Raw genomic sequence first — 25044 nt, 5'->3', positions numbered from 1 at the left:
TACGTAGCTATTACCCTCGAAAACTAAACTTTTTGAAATAGGAAAAGAGCCTTTAATCACATTCTTTACCATTTGCAATCATAAAATAGTCTAATATCTTCATTTTTTCAACATACGTAGCTATTACCCTCGAAAACTAAAACTTTTGACATAGGAAAAGAGCCTTTAATCACATTCTTTACCATCTGCAATCATAAAATAGTCTAATATCTTCATTTTTTCAACATACGCAGCTATTACCCTCGAAAACTAAAACTTTTTACATAGGAAAAGAGCCTATAATCACATTCTTTACCATTTGCAATCATAAAATAGTCTAATATCTTCATTTTTTCAACATACGTAGCTATTACCCTCGAAAACTAAAATTCTTGAAATAGGAAAAGAGCCTTTAATCACATTCTTTACCATTTGCAGTCATAAAATAGTCTAATATCTTCATTTTTTCAACATACGTAGCTATTACCCTCGAAAACTAAAACTTTTGAAATAGGAAAAGAGCCTATAATCACATTCTTTACCATTTGCAATCATAAAATAGTCTAATATCTTCATTTTTTCAACATACGTAGCTATTACCCTCGAAAACTAAACTTCTTGAAATAGGAAAAGAGCCTTTAATCACATTCTTTACCATTTGCAGTCATAAAATAGTCTAATATCTTCATTTTTTCAACATACGTAGCTATTACCCTCGAAAACTAAAACTTTTGAAATAGGAAAAGAGCCTTTAATCACATTCTTTACCATTTGCAATCATAAAATAGTCTAATATCTTCATTTTTTCCACAGACAAAGCTATTACCCTCGAAAACTAAAACTTTTGAAATAGAAAAAGAGCCTTTAATCACATTCTTTACCATGTGCAATCATAAAATAGTCTAATACCTTCATTTTTTCAACATACGTAGCTATTACCCTCGAAAACTAAAACTTTTGAAATAGGAAAAGAGCCTTTAATCACATTCTTTACCATGTGCAATCATAAAATAGTCTAATACCTTCATTTTTTCAACATACGTAGCTATTACCCTCGAAAACTAAAACTTTTGAAATAGGAAAAGAGCCTTTAATCACATTCTTTACCATTTGCAATCATAAAATAGTCTAATATCTTCATTTTTTCAACATACGTAGCTATTACCCTCGAAAACTAAAACTTTTGAAATAGGAAAAGAGCCTTTAATCACATTCTTTACCATTTGCAATCATAAAATAGTCTAATATCTTTATTTTTTCAACATACGTAGCTATTACCCCCGAAAACTAAACTTTTTGAAATAGGAAAAGAGCCTTTAATCACATTCTTTAACATTTGCAATCATAAAATAGTCTAATATCTTCATTTTTTCAACATACGTAGCTATTACCCTCGGAAACTAAAACTTTTGAAATAGGAAAAGAGCCTTTAATCACATTCTTTACCATTTGCAATCATAAAATTGTCTAATATCTTCATTTTTTCAACATACGTAGCTATTACCCTCGAAAACTAAAACTTTTGAAATAGCAAAAGAGCCTTTAATCACATTCTTCACCATTTGCAATCATAAAATAGTCTAATATCTTCATTTTTTCAACATACGTAGCTATTACCCCCGAAAACTAAAACTTTTGACATAGGAAAAGAGCCTTTAGTCACATTCTTTACCATTTGCAATCATAAAATAGTCTAATATCTTCATTTTTTCAACATACGTAGCTATTACCCTCGAAAACTAAAACTTTTGACATAGGAAAAGAGCCTTTAATCACATTCTTTACCATTTGCAATCATAAAATAGTCTAATATCTTCATTTTTTCAACATACGTAGCTGTTACCCTCGAAAACTAAACTTTTTGAAATAGGAAAAGAGCCTTTAATCACATTCTTTACCATTTGCAATCATAAAATAGTCTAATATCTTCATTTTTTCAACATACGTAGCTATTACCCTCGAAAACTAAAACTTTTGAAATAGGAAAAGAGCCTTTAATCACATTCTTTACCATTTGCAATCATAAAATAGTCTAATATCTTCATTTTTTCCACAGACAAAGCTATTACCCTCGAAAACTAAAACTTTTGAAATAGGGAAAGAGCCTTTAATCACATTCTTTACCATGTGCAATCATAAAATAGTCTAATACCTTAATTTTTTCGACATACGTAGCTATTACCCTCGAAAACTAAAACTTTTGAAATAGGAAAAGAGCCTTTAATCACATTCTTTACCATTTGCAATCATAAAATAGTCTAATATCTTCATTTTTTCAACATACGTAGCTATTAGTCTGTAGACTTCGGCCTTATACCTGCGAAAATATTCCTTGATGTGACGAAAGCTTTTGACAGCCTCACACACGAGATACTTATTGGTAAGTTGTCGCATCAAGGCGTTCGTGGAGAAGCTCTGTCCTGGTTTTCTTCATTCCTAACTGGCCGATCCATTGCAGTTGAAGCTTCTGATGAGCATATTCCAGTCGAATATGGAGTGCCACAAGGCTCAGTTCTTGGGCCATCCCTTTTCCTCATATATGTCAACGACCTCTATCGACTATTTAGCAGCCCACGATCTGATTTCTGTTGTCATTTGTGCCAGAAAGGAGATGCTGTGGTTGAAGCCTTGGATACGCTTGGTCAACATGAAGAACTCTTTGCATTCGCCGACGACACCACCCTGGGGGCTGCAGCGCCTGATGAATCATCTCTTATCCTCAAGCTACAATTGATGGCAGAAAACATATATCGTTGGTTTGATGCAAATTTGTTAGCTTTGAATGTAAAAAAAATCGTTTTTTCTTATATTCTCCCGCATAGGCAAAAGCTGCCCTACAGTGACAGAGCTTAAAACATCTAAGGGATCCATATCCCGCCCGGTTTATTCGACCGGTTTATTCGATTCCTTGGGATACTTCTGGATGAAAATCTATCTTTCAAACGGCATACTGAGTCAATGAGATTAAAGGTTTCTCGAGGCCTTGGAATTATTCGAAAGCTGAAGCGAGTCTTTCCTTTCTCTATCCTTCGTCTATTATATTTCTCTCTTATTTACCCTTATTTATGCTACTGCTCGTCAGTGTGGATGTCAACATTTCCATCTGTGCTTACACCTTTACATAATCTCCAACTGAAAGCAGCAAAAGTTCTTCAGTCTACCACCCATATTTCTGTTGAACTTCTGAAGATTAAAGATATTCATACATTACACCTCTCTTTCATTGCGTTTCAGTATTTTCGTGGAGACCTTCCATCAAGTTTTTCCGGGCTTTTTGAAATTGTTCGAAATGTCAGTCCTTATGAAACTAGAAACAAGGATGATGTGCTAGTGCCATCCACCCCTGCAGTGCGCTCGGACTTTGGTCTGATAGTTGCTGTCGGACGTGCCTGGAATTCCATTCCTGTTGGGATTCGACGGTCCTGTACCACAGGATCCTTCAAGAAACGGTTGAAGAATTTTTTAATCAAAAAAATAAATTAAATTATAATATTGATCAGTTATTTATATTGTTTAGTTATCAAGATTTAATTTATTTATTTAATTATTTAGATTGAATTTATTTATTTAGATTTGGGTGGTGTGAGTGTTGGATCCTCGATGTATATATATTTTTTTATTTCTATTTATTTTTTGTAAGTAGGTGGTGCGGAGACCGGTTGTACTCGGGTGAGGATTGGTGAGTAGACTCTAAATATATTTTAAGTGTGAATGTAATTAATAGTTATTTATGTTTTGTTTTGTTGTTTTTTTTTTTCCAAATAACGGGCCATTGAGCCCTTTGGGATATTTTTTGTTTATAAATGGATGGATATTGGTAATAAAAGGAACTTGAACTTGAACTTGAATTACCCTCGGAAACTAAAACTTTTGAAATAGGAAAAGAGCCTTTAATCACATTCTTTACCATTTGCAATCATAAAATAGTCTAATACCTCAATTTTTTCAACATACGTAGCTATTACCCTCGAAAACTAAAACTTTTGAAATAGGAAAAGAGCCTTGAATCACATTCTTTACCCTTTGCAACCATAACATAGTCTAATATCTTCATTTTTTCAACATACGTAGCTATTACCCTCGAAAACTAAAACTTTTGAAATAGGAAAAGAGCCTTTAATCACATTCTTTACCATTTGCAATCATAAATAGTCTACTATCTTCAGTTTTTCAACATACGTAGCTCTTACCCCCGAAAACTAACACTTTTGAAATAGGAAAAGAGCCTTTAATAACATTCTTTACCCTGTGCAATCATAAAATTGTCTAATATCTTCATTTTTTCCACAGACATAGCTATTACCCTCGAAAACTAAAACTTTTGAAATAGGAAAAGAGCCTTTAATCACATTCTTTACCATGTGCAATCATAAAATAGTCTAATATCTTCATTTTTTCAACATACGTAGCTATTACCCTCGAAAACTAAAACTTTTGACATAGGAAAAGAGCCTTTAATCACATTCTTTACCAGTTGCAATCATAAAATAGTCTAACATCTTCATTTTTTCAACATACGTAGCTATTATCCTCGAAAACTAAAACTTTTGACACAGGAAAAGAGCCTTTAATCACATTCTTTACCATGTGCAATCATAAAATAGTCTAATATCTTAATTTTTTCAACATACGTAGCTGTTACCCCCGAAAACTAAAACTTTTGACATAGGAAAAGAGCCTTTAATCACATTCTTTACCATGTGCAATCATAAAATAGTCTAATACCTTCATTTTTTTAACATACGTAGCTATTACCCTCGAAAACTAAAACTTTTGAAATAGGAAAAGAGCCTTTAATCACATTCTTTACCATTTGCAATCATAAAATAGTCTAATATCTTCATTTTTTCAACATACGTAGCTATTACCCTCGAAAACTAAAACTTTTGAAATAGGAAAAGAGCCTTTAATCACATTCTTTACCATTTGCAATCATAAAATAGTCTAATATCTTTATTTTTTCAACATACGTAGCTATTACCCCCGAAAACTAAAACTTTTGACATAGGAAAAGAGCCTTTAATCACATTCTTTACCATTTGCAATCATAAAATAGTCTAATATCTTCATTTTTTCAACATACGTAGCTATTACCCTCGAAAACTAAAACTTTTGACATAGGAAAAGAGCCTATAATCACATTCTTTACCATTTGCAATCATAAAATAGTCTAATATCTTCATTTTTTCAACATACGTAGCTATTACCCTTGAAAACTAAACTTTTTGAAATAGGAAAAGAGCCTTTAATCACATTCTTTAACATTTGCAATCATAAAATAGTCTAATATCTTCATTTTTTCAACATACGTAGCTATTACCCTCGGAAACTAAAACTTTTGAAATAGGAAAAGAGCCTTTAATCACATTCTTTACCATTTGCAATCATAAAATTGTCTAATATCTTCATTTTTTCAACATACGTAGCTATTACCCTCGAAAACTAAAACTTTTGAAATAGCAAAAGAGCCTTTAATCACATTCTTCACCATTTGCAATCATAAAATAGTCTAATATCTTCATTTTTTCAACATACGTAGCTATTACCCCCGAAAACTAAAACTTTTGACATAGGAAAAGAGCCTTTAGTCACATTCTTTACCATTTGCAATCATAAAATAGTCTAATATCTTCATTTTTTCAACATACGTAGCTATTACCCTCGAAAACTAAAACTTTTGACATAGGAAAAGAGCCTTTAATCACATTCTTTACCATTTGCAATCATAAAATAGTCTAATATCTTCATTTTTTCAACATACGTAGCTGTTACCCTCGAAAACTAAACTTTTTGAAATAGGAAAAGAGCCTTTAATCACATTCTTTACCATTTGCAATCATAAAATAGTCTAATATCTTCATTTTTTCAACATACGTAGCTATTACCCTCGAAAACTAAAACTTTTGAAATAGGAAAAGAGCCTTTAATCACATTCTTTACCATTTGCAATCATAAAATAGTCTAATATCTTCATTTTTTCCACAGACAAAGCTATTACCCTCGAAAACTAAAACTTTTGAAATAGGGAAAGAGCCTTTAATCACATTCTTTACCATGTGCAATCATAAAATAGTCTAATACCTTAATTTTTTCGACATACGTAGCTATTACCCTCGAAAACTAAAACTTTTGAAATAGGAAAAGAGCCTTTAATCACATTCTTTACCATTTGCAATCATAAAATAGTCTAATATCTTCATTTTTTCAACATACGTAGCTATTAGTCTGTAGACTTCGGCCTTATACCTGCGAAAATATTCCTTGATGTGACGAAAGCTTTTGACAGCCTCACACACGAGATACTTATTGGTAAGTTGTCGCATCAAGGCGTTCGTGGAGAAGCTCTGTCCTGGTTTTCTTCATTCCTAACTGGCCGATCCATTGCAGTTGAAGCTTCTGATGAGCATATTCCAGTCGAATATGGAGTGCCACAAGGCTCAGTTCTTGGGCCATCCCTTTTCCTCATATATGTCAACGACCTCTATCGACTATTTAGCAGCCCACGATCTGATTTCTGTTGTCATTTGTGCCAGAAAGGAGATGCTGTGGTTGAAGCCTTGGATACGCTTGGTCAACATGAAGAACTCTTTGCATTCGCCGACGACACCACCCTGGGGGCTGCAGCGCCTGATGAATCATCTCTTATCCTCAAGCTACAATTGATGGCAGAAAACATATATCGTTGGTTTGATGCAAATTTGTTAGCTTTGAATGTAAAAAAATCGTTTTTTCTTATATTCTCCCGCATAGGCAAAAGCTGCCCTACAGTGACAGAGCTTAAAACATCTAAGGGATCCATATCCCGCCCGGTTTATTCGACCGGTTTATTCGATTCCTTGGGATACTTCTGGATGAAAATCTATCTTTCAAACGGCATACTGAGTCAATGAGATTAAAGGTTTCTCGAGGCCTTGGAATTATTCGAAAGCTGAAGCGAGTCTTTCCTTTCTCTATCCTTCGTCTATTATATTTCTCTCTTATTTACCCTTATTTATGCTACTGCTCGTCAGTGTGGATGTCAACATTTCCATCTGTGCTTACACCTTTACATAATCTCCAACTGAAAGCAGCAAAAGTTCTTCAGTCTACCACCCATATTTCTGTTGAACTTCTGAAGATTAAAGATATTCATACATTACACCTCTCTTTCATTGCGTTTCAGTATTTTCGTGGAGACCTTCCATCAAGTTTTTCCGGGCTTTTTGAAATTGTTCGAAATGTCAGTCCTTATGAAACTAGAAACAAGGATGATGTGCTAGTGCCATCCACCCCTGCAGTGCGCTCGGACTTTGGTCTGATAGTTGCTGTCGGACGTGCCTGGAATTCCATTCCTGTTGGGATTCGACGGTCCTGTACCACAGGATCCTTCAAGAAACGGTTGAAGAATTTTTTAATCAAAAAAATAAATTAAATTATAATATTGATCAGTTATTTATATTGTTTAGTTATCAAGATTTAATTTATTTATTTAATTATTTAGATTGAATTTATTTATTTAGATTTGGGTGGTGTGAGTGTTGGATCCTCGATGTATATATATTTTTTTATTTCTATTTATTTTTTGTAAGTAGGTGGTGCGGAGACCGGTTGTACTCGGGTGAGGATTGGTGAGTAGACTCTAAATATATTTTAAGTGTGAATGTAATTAATAGTTATTTATGTTTTGTTTTGTTGTTTTTTTTTTTCCAAATAACGGGCCATTGAGCCCTTTGGGATATTTTTTGTTTATAAATGGATGGATATTGGTAATAAAAGGAACTTGAACTTGAACTTGAATTACCCTCGGAAACTAAAACTTTTGAAATAGGAAAAGAGCCTTTAATCACATTCTTTACCATTTGCAATCATAAAATAGTCTAATACCTCAATTTTTTCAACATACGTAGCTATTACCCTCGAAAACTAAAACTTTTGAAATAGGAAAAGAGCCTTGAATCACATTCTTTACCCTTTGCAACCATAACATAGTCTAATATCTTCATTTTTTCAACATACGTAGCTATTACCCTCGAAAACTAAAACTTTTGAAATAGGAAAAGAGCCTTTAATCACATTCTTTACCATTTGCAATCATAAATAGTCTACTATCTTCAGTTTTTCAACATACGTAGCTCTTACCCCCGAAAACTAACACTTTTGAAATAGGAAAAGAGCCTTTAATAACATTCTTTACCCTGTGCAATCATAAAATTGTCTAATATCTTCATTTTTTCCACAGACATAGCTATTACCCTCGAAAACTAAAACTTTTGAAATAGGAAAAGAGCCTTTAATCACATTCTTTACCATGTGCAATCATAAAATAGTCTAATATCTTCATTTTTTCAACATACGTAGCTATTACCCTCGAAAACTAAAACTTTTGACATAGGAAAAGAGCCTTTAATCACATTCTTTACCAGTTGCAATCATAAAATAGTCTAACATCTTCATTTTTTCAACATACGTAGCTATTATCCTCGAAAACTAAAACTTTTGACACAGGAAAAGAGCCTTTAATCACATTCTTTACCATTTGCAGTCATAAAATAGTCTAATATCTTAATTTTTTCAACATACGTAGCTGTTACCCTCGAAAACTAAAACTTTTGACATAGGAAAAGAGCCTTTAATCACATTCTTTACCATTTGCAATCATAAAATTGTCTAATATCTTCATTTTTTCAACATACGTAGCTATTACCCTCGAAAACTAAAACTTTTGAAATAGGAAAAGAGCCTTTAATCACATTCTTTACCATTTGCAATCATAAAATAGTCTAATATCTTCATTTTTTCAACATACGTAGCTATTACCCCCGAAAACTAAAACTTTTGACATAGGAAAAGAGCCTTTAGTCACATTCTTTACCATTTGCAATAATAAAATAGTCTAATATCTTCATTTTTTCAACATACGTAGCTATTACCCTCGAAAACTAAAACTTTTGACATAGGAAAAGAGCCTTTAATCACATTCTTTACCATTTGCAATCATAAAATAGTCTAATATCTTCATTTTTTCAACATACGTAGCTATTACCCTCGAAAACTAAACTTTTTGAAATAGGAAAAGAGCCTTTAATCACATTCTTTACCATTTGCAATCATAAAATAGTCTAATATCTTCATTTTTTCAACATACGTAGCTATTACCCTCGAAAACTAAAACTTTTGAAATAGGAAAAGAGCCTTTAATCACATTCTTTACCATTTGCAATCATAAAATAGTCTAATATCTTCATTTTTTCCACAGACAAAGCTATTACCCTCGAAAACTAAAACTTTTGAAATAGGAAAAGAGCCTTTAATCACATTCTTTACCATGTGCAATCATAAAATAGTCTAATACCTTAATTTTTTCGACATACGTAGCTATTACCCTCGAAAACTAAAACTTTTGAAATAGGGAAAGAGCCTTTAATCACATTCTTTACCATTTGCAATCATAAAATAGTCTAATATCTTCATTTTTTCAACATACGTAGCTATTAGTCTGTAGACTTCGGCCTTATACCTGCGGCAATATTCCTTGATGTGAAGAAAGCTTTTGACAGCCTCACACACGAGATACTTATTGGTAAGTTGTCGCATCAAGGCGTTCGTGGAGAAGCTCTGTCCTGGTTTTCTTCATTCCTAACTGGCCGATCCATTGCAGTTGAAGCTTCTGATGAGCATATTCCAGTCGAATATGGAGTGCCACAAGGCTCAGTTCTTGGGCCATCCCTTTTCCTCATATATGTCAACGACCTCTATCGACTATTTAGCAACCCACGATCTGATTTCTGTTGTCATTTGTGCCAGAAAGGAGATGCTGTGGTTGAAGCCTTGGATACGCTTGGTCAACATGAAGAACTCTTTGCATTCACCGACGACACCACCCTGGGGGCTGCAGCGCCTGATGAATCATCTCTTATCCTCAAGCTACAATTGATGGCAGAAAACATATATCGTTGGTTTGATGCAAATTTGTTAGCTTTGAATGTAAAAAAATCGTTTCTTCTTATATTCTCCCGCATAGGCAAAAGCTGCCCTACAGTGACAGAGCTTAAAACATCTAAGGGATCCATATCCCGCCCGGTTTATTCGACCGGTTTATTCGATTCCTTGGGATACTTCTGGATGAAAATCTATCTTTCAAACGGCATACTGAGTCAATGAGATTCAAGGTTTCTCGAGGCCTTGGAATTATTCGAAAGCTGAAGCGAGTCTTTCCTTTCTCTATCCTTCGTCTATTATATTTCTCTCTTATTTACCCTTATTTATGCTACTGCTCGTCAGTGTGGATGTCAACATTTCCATCTGTGCTTACACCTTTACATAATCTCCAACTGAAAGCAGCAAAAGTTCTTCAGTCTACCACCCATATTTCTGTTGAACTTCTGAAGATTAAAGATATTCATACATTACACCTCTCTTTCATTGCGTTTCAGTATTTCCGTGGAGACCTTCCATCAAGTTTTTCCGGGCTTTTTGAAATTGTTCGAAATGTCAGTCCTTATGAAACTAGAAACAAGGATGATGTGCTAGTGCCATCCACCCCTGCAGTGCGCTCGGACTTTGGTCTGATAGTTGCTGTCGGACGAGCCTGGAATTCCATTCCTGTTGGGATTCGACGGTCCTGTACCACAGGATCCTTCAAGAAACAGTTGAAGAATTTTTTAATGAAAAAAAAAAAAATTAAATTATAATATTGATCAGTTATTTATATTGTTTAGTTATCAAGATTTAATTTATTTATTTAATTATTTAGATTGAATTTATTTATTTAGATTTGGGTGGTGTAAGTGTTGGATCCTCGATGTATATATATTTTTTTATTTCTATTTATTTTTGTAAGTAGGTGGTGCGGAGACCGGTTGTACTCGGGTGAGGATTGGTGAGTAGACTCTAAATATATTTTAAGTGTGAATGTAATTAATAGTTATTTATGTTTTGTTTTGTTGTTTTTTTTTTTCCAAATAACGGGCCATTGAGCCCTTTGGGATATTTTTTGTTTATAAATGGATGGATATTGGTAATAAAAGGAAATTGAACTTGAACTTGAATTACCCTCGGAAACTAAAACTTTTGAAATAGGAAAAGAGCCTTTAATCACATTCTTTACCATTTGCAATCATAAAATAGTCTAATACCTCAATTTTTTCAACATACGTAGCTATTACCCTCGAAAACTAAAACTTTTGAAATAGGAAAAGAGCCTTGAATCACATTCTTTACCCTTTGCAACCATAACATAGTCTAATATCTTCATTTTTTCAACATACGTAGCTATTACCCTCGAAAACTAAAACTTTTGAAATAGGAAAAGAGCCTTTAATCACATTCTTTACCATTTGCAATCATAAATAGTCTACTATCTTCAGTTTTTCAACATACGTAGCTCTTACCCCCGAAAACTAACACTTTTGAAATAGGAAAAGAGCCTTTAATAACATTCTTTACCCTGTGCAATCATAAAATTGTCTAATATCTTAATTTTTTCCACAGACATAGCTATTACCCTCGAAAACTAAAACTTTTGAAATAGGAAAAGAGCCTTTAATCACATTCTTTACCATGTGCAATCATAAAATAGTCTAATATCTTCATTTTTTCAACATACGTAGCTATTACCCTCGAAAACTAAAACTTTTGACATAGGAAAAGAGCCTTTAATCACATTCTTTACCAGTTGCAATCATAAAATAGTCTAACATCTTCATTTTTTCAACATACGTAGCTATTATCCTCGAAAACTAAAACTTTTGACACAGGAAAAGAGCCTTTAATCACATTCTTTACCATGTGCAATCATAAAATAGTCTAATATCTTAATTTTTTCAACATACGTAGCTGTTACCCTCGAAAACTAAAACTTTTGACATAGGAAAAGAGCCTTTAATCACATTCTTTACCATTTGCAATCATAAAATAGTCTAATATCTTCATTTTTTCAACATACGTAGCTATTACCCTCGAAAACTAAAACTTTTGAAATAGGAAAAGAGCCTTTAATCACATTCCTTACCATGTGCAATCATAAAATTGTCTAATATCTTCATTTTTTCCACAGACAAAGCTCTTACCCTCGAAAACTAAAATTTTTGAAATAGGAAAAGAGCCTTTAATTACATTCTTTACCATTTGCAATCATAAAATAGTCTAATATCTTAATTTTTTCAACATACGTAGCTATTACCCTCGAAAACTAAACCTTTTGACATAGGAAAAGAGCCTTTAATCACATTCTTTACCATTTGCAATCATAAAATAGTCTAATATCTTCATTTTTTCAACATACGTAGCTATTACCCTCGAAAACTAAAACTTTTGAAATAGGAAAAGAGCCTTTAATCACATTCTTTACCATGTGCAATCATAAAATTGTCTAATATCTTCATTTTTTCCACAGACTAAGCTCTTACCCTCGAAAACTAAAACTTTTGAAATAGGAAAAGAGCCTTTAATTACATTCTTTACCATTTGCAATCATAAAATAGTCTAATATCTTCATTTTTTCAACATACGTAGCTATTACCCTCGAAAACTAAAACTTTTGACATAGGAAAAGAGCTTTTAATCACATTCTTTACCATTTGCAACCATAAAATAGTCTAATATCTTCATTTTTTCAACATACGTAGCTATTACCCTCGAAAACTAAAACTTTTGAAATAGGAAAAGAGCCTTTAATCACATTCTTTACCATTTGCAATCATAAAATAGTCTAATATCTTCATTTTTTCAACATGAGTAGCTATTACCGTCGAAAAGTAAAACTTTTGAAATAGGAAAAGAGCCTTTAATCACATTCTTTACCTTGTGCAATCATAAAATAGTCTAATATCTTCATTTTTTCCACAGACAAAGCTATTACCCTCGAAAACTAAAACTTTTGAAATAGGAAAAGAGCCTTTAATCACATTCTTTACCATGTGCAATCATAAAATAGTCTAATATCTTCATTTTTTCCACAGACAAAGCTATTACCCTCGAAAACTAAAACTTTTGAAATAGGAAAAGAGCCTTTAATCACATTCTTTACCATTTGCAATCATAAATAGTCTAATATCTTCAGTTTTTCAACATACGTAGCTCTTACCCCCGAAAACTAAATATTTTGAAATAGGAAAAGAGCCTTTAATCACATTCTTTACCATTTGCAATCATAAAATAGTCTAATATCTTCATTTTTTCAACATACGTAGCTATTACCCTTGAAAACTAAAACTTTTGACATAGGAAAAGAGCCTTTAATCACATTCTTTACCATTTGCAACCATAAAATAGTCTAATATCTTCATTTTTTCAACATGAGTAGCTATTACCGTTGAAAACTAAAACTTTTGAAATGGAAAATAGGCCTTTAATCACATTCTTTACCTTATGCAATCATAAAATAGTCTAATATCTTCATTTTTTCCACAGACAAAGCTATTACCCTCGAAAACTAAAACTTTTGAAATAGGAAAAGAGCCTTTAATCACATTCTTTACCATGTGCAATTATAAAATAGTCTAATATCTTCAATTTTTCAACATACGTAGCTATTACCCTCGAAAACTAAAACTTTTACATAGGAAAAGAGCCTTTAATCACATTCTTTACCATTTGCAATCATAAAATAGTCTAATATCTTCATTTTTTCAACATACGTAGCTATTACCTTCGAAAACTAAAACTTTTGAAATAGGAAAAGAGCCTTTAAACACATTCTTTACCATGTGCAATCATAAAATTGTCTAATATCTTCATTTTTTCCACAGACAAAGCTCTTACCCTCGAAAACTAAAACTTTTGAAATAGGAAAAGAGCCTTTAATTGCATTCTTTACCATTTGTAATCATAAAATAGTCTAATATCTTCATTTTTTCAACATACGTAGCTATTACCCTCGAAAACTAAAACTTTTGACATAGGAAAAGAGCCTTTAATCACATTCTTTACCATTTGCAACCATAAAATAGTCTAATATCTTCATTTTTTAAACATACGTAGCTATTACCCTCGAAAACTAAAACTTTTGAAATAGGAAAAGAGCCTTTAATCACATTCTTTACCATTTGCAATCATGAAATAGTCTAATATCTTCATTTTTTCAACATGAGTAGCTATTACCGTCGAAAACTAAAACTTTTGAAATTGGAAAAGAGCCTTTAATCACATTCGTTACCATGTGCAATCATAAAATAGTCTAATATCTTCATTTTTTAAACATACGTAGCTATTACCCTCGAAAACTAAAACTTTTGAAATAGGAAAAGAGCCTTTAATCACATTTTTTACCATTTGCAATCATAAAATAGTCTAATATCTTCATTTTTTCAACATACGTAGCTATTACCCTCGAAAACTAAAACTTTTGAAATAGGAAAAGATCCTTTAATCACATTCTTTACCATTTCCAATCATAAATAGTCTAATATCTTCAGTTTTTCAACATACGTAGCTCTTACCCCCGAAAACTAAAACTTTTGAAATAGGAAAAGAGCCTTTAATCACATTCTTTACCATTTGCAATCATAAAATAGTCTAATATCTTCATTTTTTCAACATACGTAGCTATTAACCTCGAAAACTAAAACTTTTGAAATAGGAAAAGAGCCTTTAATCACATTCTTTACCATTTGCAATCATAAATAGTCTAATATCTTCAGTTTTTCAACATACGTAGCTCTTACCCCCGAAAACTAAAACTTTTGACATAGGAAAAGAGCCTTTAATCACATTCTTTACCCTGTGCAATCATAAAATTGTCTAACATCTTCATTTTTTCCACAGACGTAGCTATTACCCTCGAAAACTAAAACTTTTGAAATAGGAAAAGAGCCTTTAATCACATTCTTTACCATGTGCAATCATAAAATAGTCTAATATCTTCATTTTTTCAAAATACTTAGCTATTACCCTCGAAAACTAAAACTTTTGACATAGGAAAAGAGCCTTTAATCACATTCTTTACCATTTGCAATCATAAAATAGTCTAACATCTTCATTTTTTCAACATACTTAGCTATTACCCTCGAAAACTAAAACTTTTGACATAGGAAAAGAGCCTTTAATCACATTCTTTACCATGTGCAATCATAAAATAGTCTAATATCTTCATTTTTTCAACATACTTAGCTATTACCCTCGAAAACTAAAACTTTTGACATAGAAAAGAGCATTCTTTACCATTTGCAATCATAAAATAGTCTAATATCTTCATTTTTTCAACATACGTAGCTATTACCCTCGAAACTAAAACTTTTGAAATAGGAAAAGAGCCTTTAATCACATTCTTTACCATGTGCAATCATAAAATTGTCTAATATCTTCATTTCTTCCACAGACAAAGCTATTACCCTCGAAAACTAAAACTTTTGAAATAGGAAAAGAGCATTTAATCACATTCTTTACCATTTGCAATCATAAAATTGTCTAATATCTTCATTTTTTCAACATACGTAGCTATTACCCTCGAAAACTAAAACTTTTGACATAGGAAAAGAGCCTTTAATCACATTCTTTACCAGTTGCAATCATAAAATAGTCTAACATCTTCATTTTTTCAACATACGTAGCTATTACCCTCGAAAACTAAAACTTTTGACATAGGAAAGAGCCTTTAATCACATTCTTTACCATGTGCAATCATAAAATAGTCTAATATCTTAATTTTTTCAACATACGTAGCTATTACCCTCGAAAACTAAAACTTTTGACATAGGAAAAGAGCCTTTAATCACATTCTTTACCATTTGCAATCATAAAATAGTCTAATATCTTCATTTTTTCAACATATGTAGCTATTACCCTCGAAAACTAAAACTTTTGAAATAGGAAAAGAGCCTTTAATCACATTCTTTACCATGTGCAATCATAAAATTGTCTAATATCTTCATTTTTTCCACAGACAAAGCTCTTACCCTCGAAAACTAAAACTTTTTAAATAGGAAAAGAGCCTTTAATTACAGTCTTTACCATTTGCAATCATATAATAGTCTAATATCTTCATTTTTTCAACATACGTAGCTATTACCCTCAAAAACTAAACCTTTTGACATAGGAAAAGAGCCTTTAATCACATTCTTTACCATTTGCAATCATAAAATAGTCTAATATCTTCATTTTTTCAACATGAGTAGCTATTACCGTCGAAAACTAAAACTTTTGAAATAGGAAAAGAGCCTTTAATCACATTCTTTACCATGTGCAATCATAAAATAGTCTAATATCTTCATTTTTTCCACAGACAAAGCTATTACCCTCGAAAACTAAAACTTTTGAAATAGGAAAAGAGCCTTTAATCACATTCTTTACCATTTGTAATCATAAAATAGTCTAATATCTTCATTTTTTCAACATACGTAGCTATTACCCTTGAAAACTAAAACTTTTGACATAGGAAAAGAGCCTTTAATCACATTCTTTACCATTTGCAATCATAAAATAGTCTAATATCTTCATTTTTTCAACATGAGTAGCTATTACCCTCGAAAACTAAAACTTTTGAAATAGGAAAAGAGCCTTTAATCACATTCTTTACCATGTGCAATCATATAATTGTCTAATATCTTCATTTTTTCCACAGACATAGCTATTACCCTCGAAAACTAAAACTTTTGACATGGGAAAAGAGCCTTTAACCACATTCTTTGCCATTTGCAATCATAAAATAATCTAATATCTTCATTTTATCAACATACGTAGCTATTACCCTCGAAAACTAAAACTTTTGACATAGGAAAAGAGCCTTTAATCACATTCTTTACCATGTGCAATCATAAAATAGTCTAATATCTTCATTTTTTCAACATACGTAGCTATTACCCTCGAAAACTAAAACTTTTGACATAGGAAAAGAGCCTTTAATCACATTCTTTACCATTTGCAATCATAAAATAGTCTAATATCTTCATTTTTTCAACATACGTAGCTATTACCCTCGAAAACTAAAACTTTTGAAATAGGAAAAGAGCCTTTAATCACATTCTTTACCATGTGCAATCATAAAATAGTCTAATATCTTCAATTTTTCAACATACGTAGCTATTACCCTCGAAAACTAAAACTTTTGACATAGGAAAAGAGCCTTTAATCACATTCTTTACCATTTGCAATCATAAAATAGTCTAATATCTTCATTTTTTCCACAGACAAAGCTCTTACCCTCGAAAACTAAAACTTTTGAAATAGGAAAATAGCCTTTAATTACATTTTTTACCATTTGCAATCATAAAATAGTCTAATATCTTCATTTTTTCAACATACGTAGCTATTACCCTCGAAAACTAAAACTTTTGACATAGGAAAAGAGCCTTTAATCACATTCTTTACCATTTGCAACCATAAAATAGTCTAATATCTTCATTTTTTAAACATACGTAGCTATTACCCTCGAAAACTAGAACTTTTGAAATAGGAAAAGAGCCTTTAATCACATTCTTTACCATTTGCAATCATAAAATAGTCTAATATCTTCATTTTTTCAACATGAGTAGCTATTACCGTCGAAAACTAAAACTTTTGAAATAGGAAAAGAGTCTTTAATCACATTCTTTACCATGTGCAATCATAAAATAGTCTAATATCTTAATTTTTTCCACAGACAAAGCTATTACCCTCGAAAACTAAAACTTTTGAAATAGGAAAATAGCCTTTAATCATATTCTTTACCATTTCCAATCATAAAATAGACTAATATCTTCATTTTTTCAACATACGTAGCTATTACCCTCGAAAACTAAGACTTTTGAAATAGGAAAAGAGCCTTTAATCACATTCTTTACCATTTGCAATCATAAATAGTCTAATATCTTCAGTTTTTCAACATATGTAGCTCTTACCCCCGAAAACTAAAACTTTTGAAATAGGAAAAGAGCCTTCAATCACATTCTTTACCATTTGCAATCATAACATAGTCTAATATCTTCATTTTTTCAACATACGTAGCTATTAACCTCGAAAACTAAAACTTTTGACATAGGAAAAGAGCCTTTAATCACATTCTTTACCCTGTGCAATCATAAAATTGTCTAATATCTTCATTTTTTCCACTAACATAGCTATTACCCTCGAAAACTAAAACTTTTGAAATAGGAAAAGAGCCTTTAATCACATTCTTTACCATGTGCAATCATAAAATAGTCTAATATCTTTATTTTTTCAAAATACGTAGCTATTACCCTCGAAAACTAAAACTTTTGAAATAGGAAAAGAGCCTTTAATCACATTCTTTACCATTTGCAATCATAAAATTGTCTAATATCTTCATTTTTTCAACATACGTAGCTATTACCCTCGAAAACTAAAACTTTTGAAATAGGAAAAGAGCCTTTAATCACATTCTTTACCATGTGCAATCATAAAATTGTCTAATATCTTCATTTTTTCCACAGACAAAGCTCTTACCCTCGAAAACTAAAACTTTTGAAATAGGAAAAGAGCCTTTGATCACATTCTTTACCATGTGCAATCATAAAATTGTCTAATATCTTCATTTCTTCCACAGACAAAGCTATTACCCTCGAAAACTAAAACTTTTGAAATAGGAAAAGAGCCTTTAATCACATTCTTTACCATTTGCAATCATAAAATAGTCTAATATCTTCATTTTTTCAACATACGTAGCTATTACCCTCGAAAACTAAAACTTTTGAAATAGGAAAAGAGCCTTTAATCACATTCTTTACTATGTGCAATCATAAAATTGTCTAATATCTTCATTTTTTCAACGTTCATAGCTATTACCCTCGAAAACTAAAACTTTTGACATAGGTAAAGAGCCTTTAATCACATTCTTTACCATTTGCAATCATAAAATAGTCTAATATCTTCATTTTTTCAACATACGTAGCTATTACCCTCGAAAACTAAAACTTTTGAAATAGGAAAAGAGCCTTTAATCACATTCTTTACCATGTGCAATCATAAAATAGTCTAATATCTTCATTTTTTCAACATACGTAGCTATTACCCTCGAAAACTAAAACTTTTGAAATAGGAAAAGAGCCTTTAATCACAATCTTTACCATGTGCAATCATAAAATTGTCTAATATCTTAATTTTTTCCACAGACAAAGCTATTACCCTCGAAAACTAAAACTTTTGAAATAGGAAAAGAGCCTTTAATCACATTCTTTACCATTTGCAATCATAAAATAGTCTAATATCTTCATTTTTTCAACATACGTAGCTATTACCCTCGAAAATTAAAACTTTTGAAAGAGGAAAAGAGCCTTTAATCACATTCTTTACCATGTGCAATCATAAAATTGTCTAATATCTTCATTTTTTCCACAGACATAGCTATTACCCTCGAAAACTAAAATTTTTGACATAGGAAAAGAGCCTTTAATCACATTCTTTACCATTTGCAATCATAAAATAATCTAATATCTTCATTTTTTCAACATACGTAGCTATTACCCTCGAAAACTAAAACTTTTGACATAGGAAAAGAGCCTTTAATCACATTCTTTACCATGTGCAATCATAAAATAGTCTAATATCTTCATTTTTTCAACATACTTAGCTATTACCCTCGAAAACTAAAACTTTTGACATAGGAAAAGAGCCTTTAATCACATTCTTTACCATTTGCAATAATAAAATAGTCTAATATCTTCATTTTTTCAACATACGTAGCTATTACCCTCGAAAACTAAAACTTTTGAAATAGGAAAAGAGCCTTTAATCACATTCTTTACCATGTGCAATCATAAAATAGTCTAATATCTTCAATTTTTCAACATACGTAGCTATTACCCTCGAAAACTAAAACTTTTGACATAGGAAAAGAGCCTTTAATCACATTCTTTACCATTTGCAATCATAAAATAATCTAATATCTTCATTTTTTCAACATACGTAGCTATTACCCTCGAAAACTAAAACTTTTGAAATAGGAAAAGAGCCTTTAATCACATTCTTTACTATGTGCAATCATAAAATTGTCTAATATCTTCATTTTTTTCAACGTACATAGCTATTACCCTCGAAAACTAAAACTTTTGACATAGGTAAAGAGCCTTTAATCACATTCTTTACCATTTGCAATCATAAAATAGTCTAATATCTTCATTTTTTCAACATACGTAGCTATTACCCTCGAAAACTAAAACTTTTGAAATAGGAAAAGAGCCTTTAATCACATTCTTTACCATGTGCAATCATAAAATTGTCTAATATCTTCATTTTTTCCACAGACAAAGCTATTACCCTCGAAAACTAAAACTTTTGAAATAGGAAAAGAGCCTTTAATCACATTCTTTACCATGTGCAATCATAAAATTGTCTAATATCTTCATTTTTTCCAAAGACATAGCTATTACCCTCGAAAACTAAAACTTTTGAGATAGGAAAAGAGCCTTTAATCACATTCTTTACCATTTGCAATCATAAAATAATCTAATATCTTCATTTTTTCAACATACGTAGCTATTACCCTCGAAAACTAAAACTTTTGACATAGGAAAAGAGTCTTTAATCACATTCTTTACCATGTGCAATCATAAAATAGTCTAATATCTTCATTTTTTCAACATACGTAGCTATTACCCTCGAAAACTAAAACTTTTGACATAGGAAAAGAGCCTTTAATCACATTCTTTACCATTTGCAATCATAAAATAGTCTAATATCTTCATTTTTTCAACATACGTAGCTATTACCCTCGAAAACTAAAACTTTTGAAATAGGAAAAGAGCCTTTAATCACATTCTTTACCATGTGCAACCATAAAATTGTCTAATATCTTCATTTTTTCCACAGACAAAACTCTTACCCTCGAAAACTAAAACTTTTGAAATAGGAAAAGAGCCTTTAATTACATTCTTTACCATTTGCAATCATAAAATAGTCTAATATCTTCATTTTTTCAACATACGTAGCTATTACCCTCGAAAACTAAAACTTTTGACATAGGAAAAGAGCCTTTAATCACATTCTTTACCATTTGCAACCATGAAATAGTCTAATATCTTCATTTTTTCAACAAACGTAGCTATTACCCTCGAAAACTAAAACTTTTGAAATAGGAAAAGAGCCTTTAATCACATTCTTTACCATTTGCAATCATAAAATAGTCTAATATCTTCATTTTTTCAACATACGTAGCTATTACCCTCGAAAACTAAAACTTTTGAAATAGGAAAAGAGCCTTTAATCACATTCTTTACCATTTGCAATCATAAATAGTCTAATATCTTCAGTTTTTCAACATACGTAGCTCTTACCCCCGAAAACTAAAACTTTTGAAATAGGAAAAGAGCCTTTAATCACATTCTTTACCATTTTCAATCATAAAATAGTCTAATATCTTCATTTTTTCAACATACGTAGCTATTACCCTCGAAAACTAAAACTTTTGAAATAGGAAAAGAGCCTTTAATCACATTCTTTACCATTTGCAATCATAAAATAGTCTAATATCTTCATTTTTTCAACATGAGTAGCTATAACCGTCGAAAACTAAAACTGTTGAAATAGGAAAAGAGCCTTTAATCACATTCTTTACCATGTGCAATCATAAAATAGTCTAATATCTTCATTTTTTCCACAGACAATGCTATTACCCTCGAAAACTAAAACTTTTGAAATAGGAAAAGAGCCTTTAATCACATTCTTTACCATTTGCAATCATAAAATAGTCTAATATCTTCATTTTTTCAACATACGTAGCTATTACCCTCGAAAACTAGAACTTTTGAATAGGAAAAGAGCCTTTAATCACATTCTTTACCATTTGCAATCATAAAATTGTCTAAAATCTTCATTTTTTCCATAGACATAGCTATTAACCTCGAAAACTAAAACTTTTGACATAGGAAAAGAGCCTTTAAGCACATTCTTTACCATGTGCAATCATAAAATAGTCTAATATCTTCATTTTTTCCACAGACTTAGCTATTACCCTCGAAAAATAAAACTTTTGACATAGGAAAAGAGCCTTTAAGCACATTCTTTAATCATAAAATAGTCTAATATCTTCATTTTTTCAACATACGTAGCTCTTACCCTCGAAAACTAAACTTTTGACATAGGTAAAGAGCCTTTAATCACATTCTTTACCATTTGCAATCATAAAATAGTCTAATATCTTCATTTTTTCAACATACGTAGCTATTACCCTCGAAAACTAAAACTTTTGAAATAGGAAAAGAGCCTTTAATCACATTCTTTACTATGTGCAATCATAAAATTGTCTAATATCTTCATTTTTTCAACGTACATAGCTATTACCCTCGAAAACTAAACTTTTGACATAGGTAAAGAGCCTTTAATCACATTCTTTACCATTTGCAATCATAAAATAGTCTAATATCTTCATTTTTTCAACATACGTAGCTATTACCCTCGAAAACTAAAACTTTTGAAATAGGAAAAGAGCCTTTAATCACATTCTTTACCATGTGCAATCATAAAATAGTCTAATATCTTCATTTTTTCAACATACGTAGCTTTTACCCTCGAAAACTAAAACTTTTGAAATAGGAAAAGAGCCTTTAATCACATTCTTTACCATGTGCAATCATAAAATTGTCTAATATCTTCATTTTTTCTACAGACAAAGCTACTACCCTCGAAAACTAAAACTTTTGAAATAGGAAAAGAGCCTATAATCACATTCTTTACCATTTGCAATCATAAAATAGTCTAATATCTTCGTTTTTTCAACATACGTAGCTATTACCCTCCAAAACTAAAACTTTTGAAATAGGAAAAGAGCCTTTAATCACATTCTTTACCATGTGCAATCATAAAATTGTCTACTATCTTCATTTTTTCAACATACGTAGCTATTACCCTCGAAAACTAAAACTTTTGACATAGGAAAAGAGCCTTTAATCACATTCTTTACCATTTGCAATCATAAAATAGTCTAATATCTTCATTTTTTCAACATGAGTAGCTATTATCCTCGAAAACTAAAACTTTTGAAATAGGAAAAGAGCCTTTAATCACATTCTTTACCATGTGCAATCATAAAATTGTCTAATATCTTCATTTTTTCCACAGACATAGCTATTACCCTCGAAAACTATAACTTTTGACATAGGAAAAGAGCCTTTAATCACATTCTTTACCATTTGCAATCATAAAATAATCTAATATCTTCATTTTTTCAACATAAGTAGCTATTACCCTCGAAAACTAAAACTTTTGACATAGGAAAAGAGCCTTTAATCACATTCTTTACCATGTGCAATCATAAAATAGTCTAATATCTTCATTTTTTCAACATACGTAGCTATTACCCTCGAAAACTAAAACTTTTAACATAGGAAAGAGCCTTTAATCACATTCTTTACCATTTGCAATCATAAAATAGTCTAATATCTTCATTTTTTCAACATATGTAGCTATTACCCTCGAAAACTAAAACTTTTGAAATAGGAAAAGCGCCTTTAATCACATTCTTTACCATGTGCAATCATAAAATTGTCTAATATCTTCATTTTTTCCACAGACAAAGCTCTTACCCTCGAAAACTAAAACTTTTGAAATAGGAAAAGAGCCTTTAATCACATTCTTTACCATGTGCAATCATAAAATTGTCTAATATCTTCATTTCTTCCACAGACAAAGCTATTACCCTCGAAAACTAAAACTTTTGAAATAGGAAAAGAGCCTTTAATCACATTCTTTACCATTTGCAATCATAAAATAGTCTAATATCTTCATTTTTTCAACATACCCAGCTATTACCCTCAAAAACTAAACTTTTGAAATAGGAAAAGAGCCTTTAATCACATTCTTTACTATGTGCAATCATAAAATTGTCTAATATCTTCATTTTTTCAACATACGTAGCTATTACCCTCGAAAACTAAAACTTTTGACATAGGAAAAGAGCCTTTAATCACATTCTTTACCATTTGCAATCAAAAAATAGTCTAATATCTTCATTTTTTCAACATGAGTAGCTATTACCCTCGAAAACTAAAACTTTTGAAATAGGAAAAGAGCCTTTAATCACATTCTTTACCATGTGCAATCATAAAATTGTCTAATATCTTCATTTTTTCCACAGACATAGCTATTACCCTCGAAAACTAAAACTTTTGATATAGGAAAAGAGCCTTTAATCACATTCTTTACCATTTGCAATCATAAAATAATTTAATATCTTCATTTTTTCAACATACGTATTTATTACCCTCGAAAACTAAAACTTTTGACATAGGAAAAGAGCCTTTAATCACATTCTTTACCATGTGCAATCATAAAATAGTCTAATATCTTCATTTTTTCAACATACGTAGCTATTACCCTCGAGAACTAAAACTTTTGACATAGGAAAAGAGCCTTTAATCACATTCTTTACCATTTGCAATCATAAAATAGTCTAATATCTTCATTTTTTCAACATACGTAGCTATTACCCTCGAAAACTAAAACTTTTGAAATAGGAAAAGAGCCTTTAATCACATTCTTTACCATGTGCAATCATAAAATTGTCTAATATCTTCATTTTTTCCACAGACAAAGCTCTTACCCTCGAAAACTAAAACTTTTGAAATAGGAAAAGAGGCTTTAATTACATTCTTTACCATTTGCAATCATAAAATAGTCTAATATCTTCATTTTTTCAACATACGTAGCTATTACCCTCGAAAACTAAAACTTTTGACTTAGGAAAAGAGCCTTTAATCACATTCTTTACCATTTGCAGCCATAAAATAGTCTAATATCTTCATTTTTTCAACATACATAGCTATTACCCTCGAAAACTAAAACTTTTGAAATAGGAAAAGAGCCTTTAATCACATTCTTTACCATTTGCAATCATAAAATAGTCTAATATCTTCATTTTTTCAACATGAGTAGCTATTACCGTCGAAAACTAAAACTTTTGAAATAGGAAAAGAGCCTTTAATCACATTCTTTACCATGTGCAATCATAAAATAGTCTAATATCTTCATTTTTTCCACAGACAAAGCTATTACCCTCGAAAACTAAAACTTTTGAAATAGGAAAAGAGCCTTTAATCACATTCTTTACCATTTGCAATCATAAAATAGTCTAATATCTTCATTTTTTCAACATACGTAGCTATTACCCTCGAAAACTAAAACTTTTGAAATAGGAAAAGAGCCTTTAATCACATTCTTTAC

General features: G+C 31.1%; 1 protein-coding gene across 2 annotated transcripts in view; it reads right to left on the bottom strand.

Annotated features, from left to right (window-relative positions):
* Positions 1–25044, bottom strand: part of LOC136043922 (cyclic AMP response element-binding protein A-like) — a 294352-nt gene that overhangs the window by 106006 nt on the left and 163302 nt on the right. The gene's annotated exons all lie outside the window — the stretch shown is intronic.

The sequence above is a fragment of the Artemia franciscana genome, chromosome 2 (genome assembly GCF_032884065.1).
Source record: "Artemia franciscana chromosome 2, ASM3288406v1, whole genome shotgun sequence".
NCBI classification, from domain to species: Eukaryota; Metazoa; Arthropoda; class Branchiopoda; order Anostraca; family Artemiidae; genus Artemia; species Artemia franciscana.
This window is presented reverse-complemented; position numbering and strand designations above follow the sequence as displayed.